Consider the following 15,711-nt stretch of genomic DNA (forward strand, 5'->3'; position numbering starts at 1 on the left):
GCAAAACTAATGAGCTTTGTTTTTAGAGTTTAAAAAATTTTTTTTTAGGTTGTAGATGTCATTCAATTAATTGTGTTTCATTAGTTAGTTTGTTGGTTTAATACTATGTAGGCACTTTGGGGTTGAAAAAAAAATGTGTTCCATTATCTTTTCTTTCACTTAGCTTATTGTAGTCTGCCTCATAAGGGATTACCATGCTGTGTTAGTGCAAAGTAAAAAGGAATGTGTCTTAAAGAAGACGTGGGCAAAGTAAGGGAAAAGGAGGCTGATTACATGTGCTATTTGCAGATATATGAAAGAGGGCAAAAGGGAGTCTTCGTGGAGGCAATGGTAATTTAGAGTTGCCTTGGAAGATGACGTTGGTCATGTAGAGATAGGGGAGAGAAGTCAGATGGAATGACACTGCAGATATTCTTATTGTACTTTCATAATATTTGCTTCTAAATTTCAGCATATCTTGAATAAGAAGTACACTTAAGAGTAATATCCAAGATATCCATGGATATGAAGAAAGTAGAGATCAGATAGCAATAACTTTGTGCTTCATGTCCTCTCCCCAGGCCACCCCACGGCCACATTACATCACAACTCTTGCCACAACCCCTTTTGTTCTCCTCAGGAGCCCAGCATGTGTAAGTAGCCCCTGGTGCATTGACCAGCCACTCACTCCCTGGCAAGAAGGCCAGATGCATTTTCCTCATCATAGCTTGTTTATTTGGATGTTTGTTTTTTTTTTCTCTTTGCCTAAGCGTGCTCACTTCATAGCACTGCCTCCCTTCCACCAAATAGACATGGAGGGGAGGAGACCAGGTCTTGGGCTGCAATTACATGGATTATTTGGGTAGAAGAATATGGAAAACAAAGCAAAACTAACCTTTGGGAATATGTGTATCCCAGATATTTGCTCCTTTTCCCTCTACCTCATGTTTTCATTATTAATTTGGTTTAAAAATGAGGATTCCCCCCATATCTCTTGAGTTAACTAGAGTGCTCTGAGTTTCTGTAAAAATGTCAGATTGTGTGGCACCAGTCAGTTGTTAGCGTAACTTGGTTAGTGGAACCCTAGACAAGTAACTGTATGGACGTCCACCTTATTACAGTCCTTTGGCCACTGCTGTCTTGGAAGCTCAGGCAGTGGGAAAAGAGCTATGGGGACAGGTTCAAAGAGTTGAAACTATGTTGAAAACACTGCCTGCCAAAAATCAGTGAAGTCTTAAAATTAAATAGTTTTTTAACTTCAAAAAATATTAGCATGAATTGTTGAAGAGATTTGAGTCCAATGGGGATCAAGTGTATGTGAAATTGCATTTTTTAAAGTTATTCTTTTCCGGTAGACCATAACAAAAAATTACATGAAACCACAAGAGAGGGTGTCTCCCTGCCTTCCCTGAGTTTGGGCTCATTTTTTAACAAAACAGAATAAAAAGAGTTGAACTAAATTAGCATGTTGAAATGGTGAGAGTGGGTGGAAAGATGAAAGGCACTTCACTTCAAACGGACTCTAATGGGGAAATCAAACACTGATAATAAGACCACCCAGATGACCTGACTCACCTATTCAGGATCCTCTGAAAGCCTCTCATCCCATGTATTGTATGTACGTCTTTTAGGCTAGTAATAATATCATTAAAGTACAGAAACAAAATGTCTCACACGTGTTACAGTAACATCCAGAAAAATGAACAGCATATTTTCCAGTTATATCTTTTAGTACTTCTCTTCGCAGTTTTTCTCCTTTCATCATTTGACATTTCCGCTTTTTAAAAAGAAAAAGCATCACATATTGACAGCTTGAGGTCTCAAAAAGTCCATTTCTCTGAACTGCAAGAACTTTCTAGTTTCAATAGCTATTAATATTATGAGTTCAAATTACTACAGTTTTTATTACAAGTAAATCTGCAATTGACAATACTGGTTATCTGTCATTGTTGGGAGATGTTTAGTATTACAAGTGAGTACAGATTTGGGAGTAGTTTAGTGTGCTACCTCAGTGAAGATACATGGCATTTCAAACAATAACTTTCTTGTTAGTCCTGTACATCTACATGGACGCTTTCCTCCTTCTTTTTAAATCGCCTACTCAAGCTTCTCTTCAAATCCAGAAAAAAAAAGGATTGAGTTTATAAATAATTTGCTTTTTATTTAACCTTTGCTTAGTGAAGACAAGAAGATAAAAACATAGCAATCTTATGAGGCACAGAACAAAGTATCATTTTCTATAAATATATTTTATCTCTTCAGAGAAATTATTTAAATAGTCACAGCCAGTATTTATGCCCTGTTTTTCATCTCATAACATTATTGGTTACATAAACCTATTGTCACACATTTGAATTTCTCCTACCTGTATTTGCTGAAAGATTCCCTATATGCTTGTTGTTGGCTGCTCTTTAAAAGTCATTATCCTCGTGTGTTCTTCTGTCAGAACTTCATGGATGCTGTCAGTGGTGATTCCAGGAGGGGTAAAAACAGTCCACTACTTCTCGAGCGTTTTTGGGGTTGTTTTTGAACTTTATACTGTTATACAAAGCTCTGCTGAATCATATGCTGGCTACTGAATGATGGTCTGCCTTCTGATTCATTTCCAGGAGAGAATATCTGTTGTTTTCCAGCAGTCAGTGACTTTTTTGAGACGCAGATGGGGATTGGGGAATTTCGTTTATTTGATCCCATGTGTAAATGCAAGAATGGAATGACACCTTGGCATGAATGCTTGCATTAGAATAGCTCAAATACAAGTTCTTCAGTAGTTTTAATTAATAAATCTAAATGATATGTACATTTTTAAGGGAAAATTACTTCCTACCTACCTACTAACTAGCAATGTTATGGAATTCCACAGAAGGATGCCTTCTTATGCCATTGCTCTGGGATCAGTGTTTTTATTTTATTTTATTTTTTAAGTATACAATTATGTGACTTTTTGGTAATTTCCATCTTTATGTCCATGTGTACTTCACTTATATGTGAGAACATGCAATATTTGGTTTTTTGTTTCTGAGTTATTTCACTTAAGATCATGGCCTCCAGCTGTATCCATGTTGTTGCAAAGGACACAATTTCACTACCATTTATGGCCGTGTAGTATTCCACAGTGTATATATACCACATTTTTTATTCCAGTCAATTTTTATTCTGCAATACTCCTTTTAAAAATCGACTTCACTGTATGTTTATTCTTATCAAAAACCAGAGAAGCATAACTTTCTTTTTCCATAAAGAGAAAAAAGACACTTTCAAGTCATTAATTCAATTTTTTAATTCATATGCTTTATCATAATTGACAATTTACACATGTATGATTATTCATTTTCTACCTATTCCTTTATTCTTTATTGCCTCCAAGTTAAAATGTACCATGCATTGTAGAATGTCTTAAATGTTGCAGACTTTTTTCACCATTATAACTGTCTGTCAGGTATTCTGGATGTCATGTGAATAATTTGCCAACTTGCTGAATCTATATGATGTAGCTATAGCCTATAATTTTCTTTATGCTCCCTGCAGCACACACAGCATTGCTGTCATCTTTTTCCCCTTTTCTGTTAGATTCAAGGAGTATATGTACAGGTTTGTTAATGTGGACATGTTGCATAATTGTAAGGTTTGGGTTTCTAGTGAACCCCTTACCAAAATAGTTAACACTGTACCAAATAGGTAACTTCAACATGTGCTTTCCCCCAGCCCCCACCTTTTGGAGTCCCCTGTATCTATTATTTCCATCTTTATGTCCATGTGTACTTCACTTATATGGGAGAACATGCAATATTTGATTTTTTGTTTCTGAGTTATTTCACTTAAGATCATGGCCTCCAGCTCTATCCATGTTGTTGCAGAGGACCCAATTTCATTACTTTTTATGGCCGTGTAGTATTCCACAGTGTATATATACCACATTTTTTTTTATTCCAGTCAACTTTTGATAGACACTTAGGTCAATTCCATGTCTTTACTGTTGTGAATAGTGCTCAGTAAACAGATAAGTACAGATATATTTTTGATAAAATGATTTATTTTCCTTTATGTATATACATAGTGGTGGAGTTGCTGGATCAAAGGGTAGTTCTACTTTTAGTTACTTGAGAAATGCCCATACTGTTTTCCAAAGGTGTTGAACTAATTTACATTTCCACCAACGGTGTATATGCATTTGCTTTTCTCCACATCCTCTCCAACATCTGTTATCTATTGGCTTTTTCATAGCATATGTTCTGGCTGTATGGCATCTCGCTGTGGTTTTAATTTGCATTTCTCTGATGATTAGTGATGTTGAGCATTTTCCATATGTTTGTTGGTCACTTGTATGTCTTATTTTGAGAAGTGTCTATTCATATCCCTTTGTCTACTTTTTAATGGGATTTTTGGTTTTTTTTCCTTTATGGTTTGTTTAACTTATTTACAGATTCTGGATATTAGTCATTTGTCAGATGCATAGTTTGCAAATATTTTCTCCCATTCTGTAGATTGTCTGTTTGCTCTGTTGATTATTTCTTTTCCTGTGCAGAAACTGTTTAGTTTAAGTCCCATTTGTCTACTTCTGGTTTTGTTGCATTTGTTGTTGAAGTCTTAGTCATAAATTCTTTGCCTAGGACAATGTCCAGAAGAGTTTCCCCTAGATTTTCTTCTAGTATAATATTTATAGTTTGAAGTCTTACATTTAAGACTTTAATCTATCTTCAGTTAATTTTTATATGTGGTAAGAAACAGGGGTCCAGTTTTATTCTTCTGTATACGGATAGCCAGCTTTCCCAGCACTGTTTATTGAGTAGGGTATCCTTTCCCCATTGTTTATTTTTGTTGACTTCGTTGAAGATCAGGTGTATGGCTTTATTTCTGGGTTCTCTGTTCTGCTCCATTGAACTATGTGTCCATTTTTGTACCAGTACCATGCTGTTTTGGTTACATTCGACTTGTAGTGTAGTTTGAAGTCAGGTTATGTAATGCTTGCAGCTTTGTTCTTTTTGCTTAGGATTGCTTTGGCTATTTAGGCTTTTTTTGGTACCATATGAATTTTATAATTGCTCTTTCTAATTCTGTGAAATATAACACTGGTAATTTAATAGGAAATTGCATTGACTTTCTAGATTGCTTTGGGCAGTATAGTCATTTTAATGGCATTGATTCTCCTGTCCATGAGCATGCGATGTTTTTCCATTTGTTTATGTCATCTACAGTTTCAGTGTTTTGTAATTCTCTTTTGTAGAGGTCTTTCACTTTCTTAAATGTATTCCTAGATTGTTAGTTTATGTTTTTGTATGGCTATTGTAAATGGGATTGAGTTTTTTATTTGGTTTTCTGCTTGACCATTGTTGGGGTGTAGAAATGCAGCCAATTATGGTGTGTTAATTTTGTGTCCTGAAACTTTAGCAAAGTTATTGATCAGGTCCAGGAGTCTTTCAGAGGAATCTTTCAAGTTTTCTAAGTATAAATTATGTCCTCAGTGAACAGAGATAATTTGACTTCCACTTTTCAGATTTGGATGCCTTTAATTTTTTCCTGCTGCCTGATTGCTCTGGCTAGAACTTCCATTACTGTGTTGAATAGGAGTGGTGAAAGTGGGCATCCTTGTCTTGGTCCAGTTCTCAAAGGAAATGCTTTCAATTCTTCCCTGTAAGTATGATGTTGGCTGTGGGTTTGTCAAATACGGTTCTTAGTGTTTTCATTTATGTTCTGTTAATGTCTAGTTTATTTAGAATTTTTATCATGAAGAGATGTTGGATTTTATTGCATTTTTTTCTGCATATTGGGATGATCATGTGTTTTTTGTTTTTAATTCTGTTTATGTGGTGAATCACATTTATTAATTTGCATATGTTGAACCATCCTTGTGTTCCCAGAATAAAACCCACTTGATCATGATTAATTATCTTTTTGATGTGCTGTTGGGTTCAGTTTGTTAGTATTTTGTTGAGGACTTTTGCATCTACGTTCATCGTGGATATTGGTCCATAGTTTTCTTTTTTTGTGTTATCCTTCTCAGATCTTGTTATCAGGATACTAGTTTCATAGAATGTTAAGTTTAGGAGGAATTCCTCCTCCTCAGTTTAAAAAAAAATACATTTTTAGTAATATTGATACCAAATTTGGTAGAATTTGGCTGTGAATTCCTCTGGTCCTGGGTTTTTTGCTGTTGTTGTTTGTTTGCTTTGGTTGGTAGATCTTTTATTACTGATTCAATTTTATAATTTGTTATTGGTCTGTTTAGGATTTTAATTTCCTCCTGGTTCAATCTGGGAGGTTATATGTTTCTGGAAATTTATTTGTTTCCTCTAAGTTTTCTAGTTTGTGTGCATAGAGATGTTCATAGTAGTTTCTGATGATCTTTTGTATTTCTGTGGTATCAGTTTTAATGCTACCTTTATCATTTCTGATTGTGCTTATTTGAATCCTCCTTTTTTCTTGTTTAATCAAGTTAGTAGTCTATCAATTTTGTTTATCTTCTTAAAGAACCAACTTTTTACTTTGTTGGTCCCTTGTATGATATTTTAGTCTCAATTGCATTTAGTTCTGCTCTGATCTTTATTTCTTTTCTTCTGCTGGCTTTGGGTTTGGTTGGTTCTTGTTTTTCTAGTTTGTTAGGTATATCATTAGGTTGTGAATTTGAGATCTTTCTGTCTTTTTGATTTATGAATTTAGTGCTATGAACTTTCCTCTTAACACTGCTTTTGCTGTATCCTAGAAGTTTTGATATGTTACATGTCCATATTCATTTGTTTCCAATTTTTTTTATTTCTGCCTCAATTTTGTTAAAGTCATTCAAGAGCAAGTTGTTTGGTTTCTATGTACCTATGTGGTTTTTTTTTTTTTTTTAGTAGAGATGGGGTTTCACCGTGTTAGCCAGGATGGTCTCGATCTCCTGACCTCATGATCCGCCCGTCTCGGCCTCCCAAAGTACTGGTTTTGAGAGTTCCTTTTGGCATTCATTTCTAATTTTATTCTGCTGTAGTCTGAGAAGATACCTGATATGATTTTGATTTTTAAAAATCTATTGAAATGTGGTTTGTGGCCAAGCATACTGTCAATTTCTAAGAAAGTTCCATGCACAGATGAGAAAAAATGTATATTCTTTGGTTGTTGGGTAGAATGTTCTTTAGATGTCTGCCCATTTGGCAGAGCCCATTTTAAGTCAAGTTTCTTTGTTAGTTTTCTCCCTCAGTGATCTGTTTGGTGTTTTCTGTAGGATGTTGATGTTTCCCACTATTACTGTGTGGCTTTTTATTTTATTTTCTTAGGGGTAGTAGTACTTCTTTTATAAATCTGGGTGCTCTGGTGTTAGTTATGTATATATTTAGGATAGTTAAATCTTCTTGCTGAGTTGAAATGTTTATCATATATAATACCCTTCTTTGTCTTTTTTTACTTTTGTTGGTTTAAAGTCTATTTTATCTGACATAAGAATAGCAACCCCTGGTCTTTTTTGTTTCTCATTTGCATGATATATCTTTCTTCCCCTTTACTTTAAGCCTGTGTATGTCTTTATACATTATGTGGGTCTCTTTTAGGCAGAAGATGGTTGAATCTTGTTTTTCTTACCCAATTTGCTAATGTATATGTTTTAAGTATTTATTTTCAAGGTTAATATGCATATGTGAGGTTTTATGCCTGTCCTAGTATTGTTAGCCTGTTGCTTGTAACCTCAATTATGTAATTATTTTATAGGATGTGTGGACTTTGTACTTATGTGTGCTTTTGTTTTAGCAAGTATCACGTTTTTGTTTCCTTTTAGCATTTTTGGTGTACTGGTCTAGTGGTGACAAATTTTCTTTGCATTTGTTTGGGAAATATTTTATTTCTGCTTCATTTATGAAGCTTAGTTTAAAAAGATACACATTTTGGGAGGCCGAGGCAAGTAGATCACGAGGTCACGAGGTTAGGGGATCGAGACCATCCTGGCTAACACAGTGAAACTCTGTCTGTTCTTAAAAATAAAAAAAAAAAACCTAGCCGGGCGTGGTGGCGGGTGCCTGTGGTCCCAGCTACAGCTACTTGGGAGGTTGAGGCAGGAGAATGGCATGAACCCGGGAGGCGGAGCTTACAGTGAGCCGAGATCTCGCCACTGCACTCCAGCCTGGGCGACAGAGCAAGACTCTGTCTCAAAAAAAAAAAAAAAAATTCTTGGCTGGCATTATTTTTCTTTAAGAAATCTAAAACTAGTTCCCTGTCTCTTCTGGCTTGTCGGTTTCTGCTAAGAAATCTGCTGTTAGTCTGATAGAATTTCCTTTATAGGTGATTTGATTCTTTTTTCTAGCTGCCTTTAAGATTTTTTCTTTAGCATTGACCTTGGATAGTCTGATGACTATATGCCTTGGTGATGTTCACCTTATATCATATCTCACAGGTGTTCTGGATTTCTTGTATATGGATTTCTATATCTCTAACAAAATCAGGGAAATTTTCCTGAATTCTTTCCACCAATATGTTTTCCAAATTGCTTACTTTTTCTTCGTCTTTCTCAGGAATACCTATAAATTATAGATTTGGTGACTTTACATAGTCCTGTATTTTACAAAGAATTTGTTCGTTTGTTAAAATTCTCTTTTCTATTTTTGTCTGACTGGGTTAATTAGAAACATGCCTCTCCTACATCCATAACAGTAGTAGTGGAGTGAGGGCATACCTACACAAGCTAGCCACTGTGTGCTCTGTCCCCAGGAAGAACCTCAATCCCCACTGACAGCATTGCCTGGGTACATGAGGGGTGAAAGGCTCCCTGACAATTTGGCAGTCAGCAGTTTATCGCAGGGATGAAGAGAGAAGAGAAGCGCCCCAACCTACCCTTTATGCAGGATTCAGAGGTTCTCGGGAGTCAATCTCTGCCAGACTCCTGCTGCTTTCCTTTTCTGCAACCCCACATCAACCAGTGGGGTCTCCAACAGATCCTGGCTGTCTTCTGTAAGCTTTCCATTCAGATCATGACCATTCACCTATGTCTTTGGTCTTCTTTCTGAGGATAACTGACATCCAAAATCCCTAGTCAGCCATCCAGATTCCTCCTAATCAACAATTTTGATACATGGCTGTTGGATGTTCAGTTTTAATTAAAAACATAAAGGAATGGATCAACTGATCTTCAACAAAGGTGCTAAGATATCACAATGGAAGAAGGATTTTGTCTTCCGTAAATGGTATTGGGAATAGTGGATATTTGACTAGTAATTGTGATGAATTGCTAGAGACTGAGTGTTGGACCATCAAAGAGTGAGACCCTCCTGGGATCGATCTCCATTTACTCAGTTTCCCAGATATTCCCTTGAGGTTTTCACTGCTGACATCCTTTTCTACATGCTGATATAAAACACTCTTAAAACCAACTCAATAATACGTTTCAAAAGTTAATTCAGTTATTATCTAAATCCATGAGAAATTTCTACTAAAGTTTCAGAGACCTTCCATCTTATATCTAGTAGTTACTTAAATTATGTAAGAGATAAAAGTGGTTCCCTGATGTAAACTTCATCACAGTGGTTTCTATTTAAAGACGAAAGAACTGAAATTCTGAAATATCTGGAATCTGACCTTGAAATGAGAATAATTTTTCATTATTCAGAATTGAGCCAAGAAATTGAGCCAAGGAAGTATCTCGCCTTTCTTGTCTTTATTAAGTTAATTGTTTTGGGGAGACTACTCTGTACAGAGTTGTATATTAGGCCTATTATAGCACTTATAAAGATGGTTGATAAATTTTTGCCCCCAAGAAAATTAAATCACACTTAAGACTATTCAGAGCATGCGACATCCTTAGAATTATCTTTTATCACTGATGATTTGTATATGTGCAACCAAATGCATAGATATAAAAGTGGCGTACTTTGTACTTAAAAGGTGTTTGTAAAATTAGTTCAAATAGAAGAACTTTTTTTTTTTTTTTTTTTTTTTTTTTTGAGATGGAGTCTTGTTCTGTCACCAGACTGGAGTGCAGTGGCACGATCTCCCAGGTTCCAGCAATTCTCCTGCCTCAGCCTCCTGAGTAATTGGGACTACAGGCACGTGCCACCACCACGCCCGGCTAATTTTTTTATTTTTAGTAGAGACGGGGTTTCACCCTGTTAGCCAGGATGGTCTCAATCTCCTGACCTCATGATCCACCTGCCTCAGCCTCCCAAAGTGCTGGGATTACAGGTGTGAGCCACCGTGCCCAGCCCAAATAGAACTTTCTAAGGCAAAAATATACATCATTTGACATCAATTAATTGTACTGATTTCATTTGATAAAATTCCAGTATTTTATAAATTAGCAGGTATTCTTTACTTCTTTCTTTTCTTACCCTTCTACCCTCCATTAGTTTTTAATTTATTTGAATTGTTTATAGGCAATGTTTCAGCTCAGTGACTTGGGAAATAGAGGTTTCCTGGAAAAGTCAATACCCATGGCCATTGTTGGATAACTACCTTGCATAACCCTCAAGTTGTTATGAATATGTATGATTGTTTAGCTCAAATGAAGTGTAACATTTGAGCTAAACAATCATATCTGTGTATTGGATGTTTATTTTCTGAAAATTTTTTTATTTCCTCTTCATTCTTAAAGAATGTTTTTAATGGAGGTCTAGGTTAATGGTTATTTTCTGCACTAGAGTTTCTATTGTTTATGTTGAAAATTCAGTTATCAGTATAATTGTTCTTTAAAGGATAATCTGTTTTGCTGAGATTACTAATTACTAGTTTATCTTTGTCTTTGGTTTTTCATCTTTGATTTATGATGTACCTTGGTGTCTTTTTTTTTTTTTTTTTTTTTTTTAATTCTCCTTGGAGGGCTTCTCAGATGTTCACTTAACACTATTGGTTTGTTTTGGAAAATTCTGAGCCATTATCTCTAAAAATATTGTTCTGCTCCTTTTCTCTTTTCTTTCTGGGATTTCAGTTATTCATATTTTAGAAGATATTTTTACTGATCATTTATGATCTTTCACCTTCTCTTCTCTATTGTCTTGTCTGCCTTTTGATCTCTTTTCTTTTAATCTCATTTCTAACCATTTTTCTAATTCTCTCTTCAACTGTGTCTAATCTGCTTATAAACCTATCCATTGAGCTTTTAATTTTGGTTACTGTATTTTTCAGTTCTAGAATTCCATTTAGTTCTTTTTCTATTTTTCAGTTCTCTAACAAAATCTTGATTTTATCTTATAACTTCCTGAATTTATTATTTATAGTTTTCAAGTCTGTCTTTATGCCATAGGAGCTGCTGTGGATCTGGTTCTGTTGTGTATTTTCCCCCTTTTTTGTTTGTTTGTTTTGTTTTTATATTCTATTGTCTCCTTGAGTATCTGATAATTTTTTATTGATACCAGCTATTGTATTTTTTAAATTTTATAGAAAAATGTTGAGGTCAAGATTCCTTTCTACAGAGAGTACTTTTCTACAGAGAAAAATGTTGAGGTCTAGGATAACTTTCTACAGAGAGAACTTAGGTTTGCTTCTGGCAGGCAGCTAGGGCTCTAGCACTCCTGAATCACCTGTCATCAATTTTCAGAGATTGAGGTGATGTGAACTTGTGCTTCAGGCCATTGAGAGCTGTATTATATCTGGTTCAGACTTCTTTCCATAGTATAGCCTTTTGGGTCAAGGTGGAGAGCTTATTAACCTCTAATAAACCATGGAGAATTTATTGGCCTCTACCCAACCTTGGTAGGCACTGGCCTCCATTTTTTGTCCTCCAAGCCTCTTGAAGATTGAGACTTCTTAGGCTCTCTTTTACTTTCTTGAAATTGGTGTTATTGCTCATTCCAGGCAGAATCCCCAGATTCCAGGCTCAGCTTTCTGGGTTTCTCTTTTCCTTAACTTGACCTTTTAAATCTTCATTGACTTTTTAGTTCTTCAATGCTGTTAAGCAGATATTTTTTAAAGTTTGTTTAACTTCTCTAGTTATCCCCAGTAAGATAGTTTGTTCAAATGGCATAGTTCTCCACTGTCAGAAGCAGGAGACCAATTTCCGCAACATTTAAAAAATGAAAACATGTTATAGTTTCCAGTTTATGACTGTTATAATATTTTGTGTCTGTGCTTATTATGTTGCCACTTCTGTAAGTTCAATAAGCACAGTGATTAGCCAGAATATCATATGTTACATGCTGTAAGTTCTGTGTGAAAGACTATACGGTAGGAAAATATATTTCTTAACAAGGCTTTTGAGGATTTTAGCTATCTGTTTTGCATACTGATCAACTATATGCAGCATTGCATGAGCTCTTTAGCTATGGGGTAGCCTATAGTACCTGCCATCTGCTAAGTTTTATTTTTCATTGAGAAATTTTAACAAATGGACAAAACATGAGGAATGAAGAGTTCTATTTTGGACCTCTTGGGTTTGAGATACCCATGTGATGTCCTAGAGGAGATGTGTGGACAATTGGACAGACAGTTGGAGTTCAGAGGATTATCAATAAAACCTATTGATTAAAAGTGTGTATAGATGGTATTTATGAAAGGAAGAAAAACTCAGATTGAGCAAGTGATAGTCCAGCATTTATAGTTCCTTAGGGCAGAAGAGGAGTTGAGAGGAAGGGTAAATAAAGAAGAAAGAAAAACAACAGACATAGGGGAGAGGGGTTTCCCAGAACTAACAAAAAGAATTAGTCACCTGTTGAGCCATTGGGTAATAGAAGGACAGTTAATTGGCCATGGGATTAGCAATATGGAACCATAAGTGACATTGTCCATAGCTAATTCCTCTTTTCTTCAGTAGGAAGGCAAGTTTAGAAGGATAGAGGGAAATTAGAAAGTGGATACGGCCAGTGTCTTTATATAAATACTCTATTGGTTTTGCTGTGAAGTGGAGAGACAAAAGGAGTCGTAGCTAGGGGATGATATGGAATGAAAGGAGATTTTCTTGTGTCCCCACCAGTAATTGGGGGGCGTGACCTGATTAAGAAGATAATTGTGGTGTATATGTGTATAATTTTTTTTTAATTCAAGAGGAAGAGTTCATAGAGTACAGACTTAAGTTAAACTGAATTTGAAGTCCTTTCTGCCACGTAGTTGGTGTGCTTATAGGCAGATTATCTCGCCACCGTTTATTTTTTCCAACAGGGAAAGTACCAGGTTCATAGCCACCATTTTCTCACAGACATAGTTCCTATTTTAGGGTTGTTGTGAATATATAATTAAATCAGAAAAGTATGTAAAGTACCTGACTCATAATAAGTAATCAGCGCACCTTAGCTGTTGGGTTTGTTTGTTTATTTGTTTTAGTCACCTTTAAATTCTAAATAGGGTCTATGTTCAGAAACTACTAAGAACTGTTTGTGGATAGAGCCAAATTTCTTAGCATAGCATACATAACCCTGGTTATTGCTGTACCTCCCTATCCCAAAATTCAGCCTTAGCAAACTGCTTGCTTGCTGGTACTTGCTTGCTGGTTCTAGGAAGTACCTCTGAAATCAACTGAAAATACTTCATAGTACCTTCAGGTGATCACCTTAGAAGATCTTGCAGTTCACACTCCCACCTGCCATGTAGCCTATCCTCATTATCTGTTGGGGCCAACTTATCTTTCAAACTACAGCTTAAGGTCACCTCCTCCCTTAAGGCTTTTCCTGACACCTAAACTGTCAAACCTCATTCTGTAATTGACCTGCCCATTCCTCCTCTCTGGTCTCATTTTATTTAGCCTATTACCACCCTACCATGCCTCTTCATTAGACTTGATGATTCACACATCTGTCTGTTTTTACCGGCCTGTAATATCCTTAGAAGTCATCTTTTTTTTTTTTTTTCAAATCTCTGACATAGTACTTGATCCATAGTAGGTGTTCCATGAGTGATTGTTGAATAAATGAATATATGTAAGGTTAAATGACCCACTAATATTATTGTCACCACTACCTTTTACATATTTTAATGTTTGTAATCGCTTATTTGTTAATTGCCAAGATTATTATTTTATGAAGAGTACACATTATAAAATCAAATAAATATATGGTTTTTGCTTTGACTAGAAAAGCATTATTTTGTGCAAGGATTTTGAGACCAGGAATTACAAGTAGACACTGTTCTAAAAGGCCATTTATAATCTATTTGTCAGAAATTTGGAATATACTTTATAAAACAAGCCAGGCTGTGCAAGTGTTAGTGATGGTAAAGATGATTATTATCATCATCATCATAATCAGATTTCAGACTTGTACTTAAAAAATACTTGTTTAAACCATATGTCATATAACTTAAGAGCCTACCTTTTTGGGGGGACTAAGAATAGGGCAATAATGTGGTTTAGGTAGGAAAAGCAGGAAGACAGTTTATTCTATATTTGACTTGGCTTGTTTCTCTCCTTGGTATCCTCTATACTTTTCTCTGCTGTTTCTATTCTATTTTTGAATTTAAAGATTATTCCAGAATGCTGAGTTTTCTCCCATGGTAAGAACAGTAGGGCTGTGTTGAGCAACTGGGTACAACCATTTGCATGAATATGCAATTTGTAAGTTTAGTGTTTTGATATTAAAGAGGTACTTAAAGAGTTGTCTTTAAATTTGATTTCTATATACAGGGAAGTTTAAGTTCAAGAGTGAGAGTTTTCTGACCTACTTTGCTTAGTGGTTAGGATTTTATTGACAGATAGCCAGCCGTATGAAAGCCGCCACCACATCTTAAAAGAGAAATTATGTTGTAGAAAGATGAAGAGGAGGCTAGAGAAAACACTATCACTTCCATCCACACATCTTGGGTTTCACTACTTTTTCCATCTGTAAATCAAGATGACTGAAGTAGTTGAGCATTTCCTAACCCGTTGTAAATTTGTGAACCCTTTCCTACGTGATACAATGTCATGATTTCCTCATAGAAAGACTGAAAATTATTTTTTTCATTTTTACATAGTATATAATAAGTGGTTTTAAGTTTAAGGTTGTATTAGATAAGTGTATTATTAAATACTGGATTATCAAGTTCATTTTAGTATAACCCCTTAGTACAATTTTTTTTTTTTTTTTTTTTTTTTTTGTGACGGAGTCTTACTCTGTCACCCAGGCTGGAGTGCAGTGCAACAATCTCAGCTCACTGCAACTTCTGCCTCCCAGGTTCAAGCAATTCTCCTGCCTCAGCCTCCTGAGTAGCTAGGACTACAGGCGCACACCACCACTCTCAGCCAATTTTTGTATTTCGAGTAGAGACGGGGTTTCACCATGTTGGCCAGGATGGTCTCAATCTCCCGACCTCGTGATCCACCCGCCTTAGCCTCCCAAAGTGCTAAGATGACAGGCGTGAGCCACGGTGGTGCCCAGCCACACCTTTAGTAACATATATACTTTGTAAGGAAAATGTTTACATTTTATCTGTATAGCAGATAACATATATTATTTATTTACATAAGAAAAGATTATTTTTTGAGAAATGTTAAAGTATTTATTATCTTTATGTACTCAGGCATCAAAAATAGTCAAAACCGTTTTCACGTCTGGATGTTTGGAATTCTTGAAATCTGACCTTTAGGAAAATCTACTCTCCTTGTTCTTATTTGGTTTCCAAATGATGAGATAAGATAGGATGTTTCAGGATTCTTTTTGCAGGCACTTTTCTACAATTTCACATTACAGGTGTGGATAACCAATTAGGATAAAATTATATTTATATCTTGAGTTATCTTAGTTTTTTTACATAAGAAATTTGATCAGAGGAATGCAATTCACAGATATTATTTTGGAGCGAACCTGTGAAATTGTCATTTTTGTGTTCTATAACTTTTTAAAGTTCAAAATTTGTGGTTCTTGTGCTGTCTTT

General features: G+C 35.5%; 2 protein-coding genes across 3 annotated transcripts in view; one reads left to right on the forward strand and one right to left on the reverse strand.

Moving 5' to 3' along the window:
• Window positions 1-2,502, reverse strand: part of LOC105465462 (collagen type X alpha 1 chain) — a 40,358-nt gene extending 37,856 nt beyond the window's left edge. Inside the window, exon 1 of the mRNA XM_011713905.3 lies at window positions 2,345-2,502. The gene's annotated coding sequence lies outside the window, so the exon portion shown is untranslated. The remainder of the gene's footprint in view (window positions 1-2,344) is intronic.
• Window positions 1-15,711, forward strand: part of LOC105465463 (5'-nucleotidase domain containing 1) — a 145,898-nt gene that overhangs the window by 54,787 nt on the left and 75,400 nt on the right. The window lies entirely within an intron of this gene.

The sequence above is a fragment of the Macaca nemestrina genome, chromosome 5 (genome assembly GCF_043159975.1).
Source record: "Macaca nemestrina isolate mMacNem1 chromosome 5, mMacNem.hap1, whole genome shotgun sequence".
Taxonomy (NCBI): Eukaryota; Metazoa; Chordata; class Mammalia; order Primates; family Cercopithecidae; genus Macaca; species Macaca nemestrina.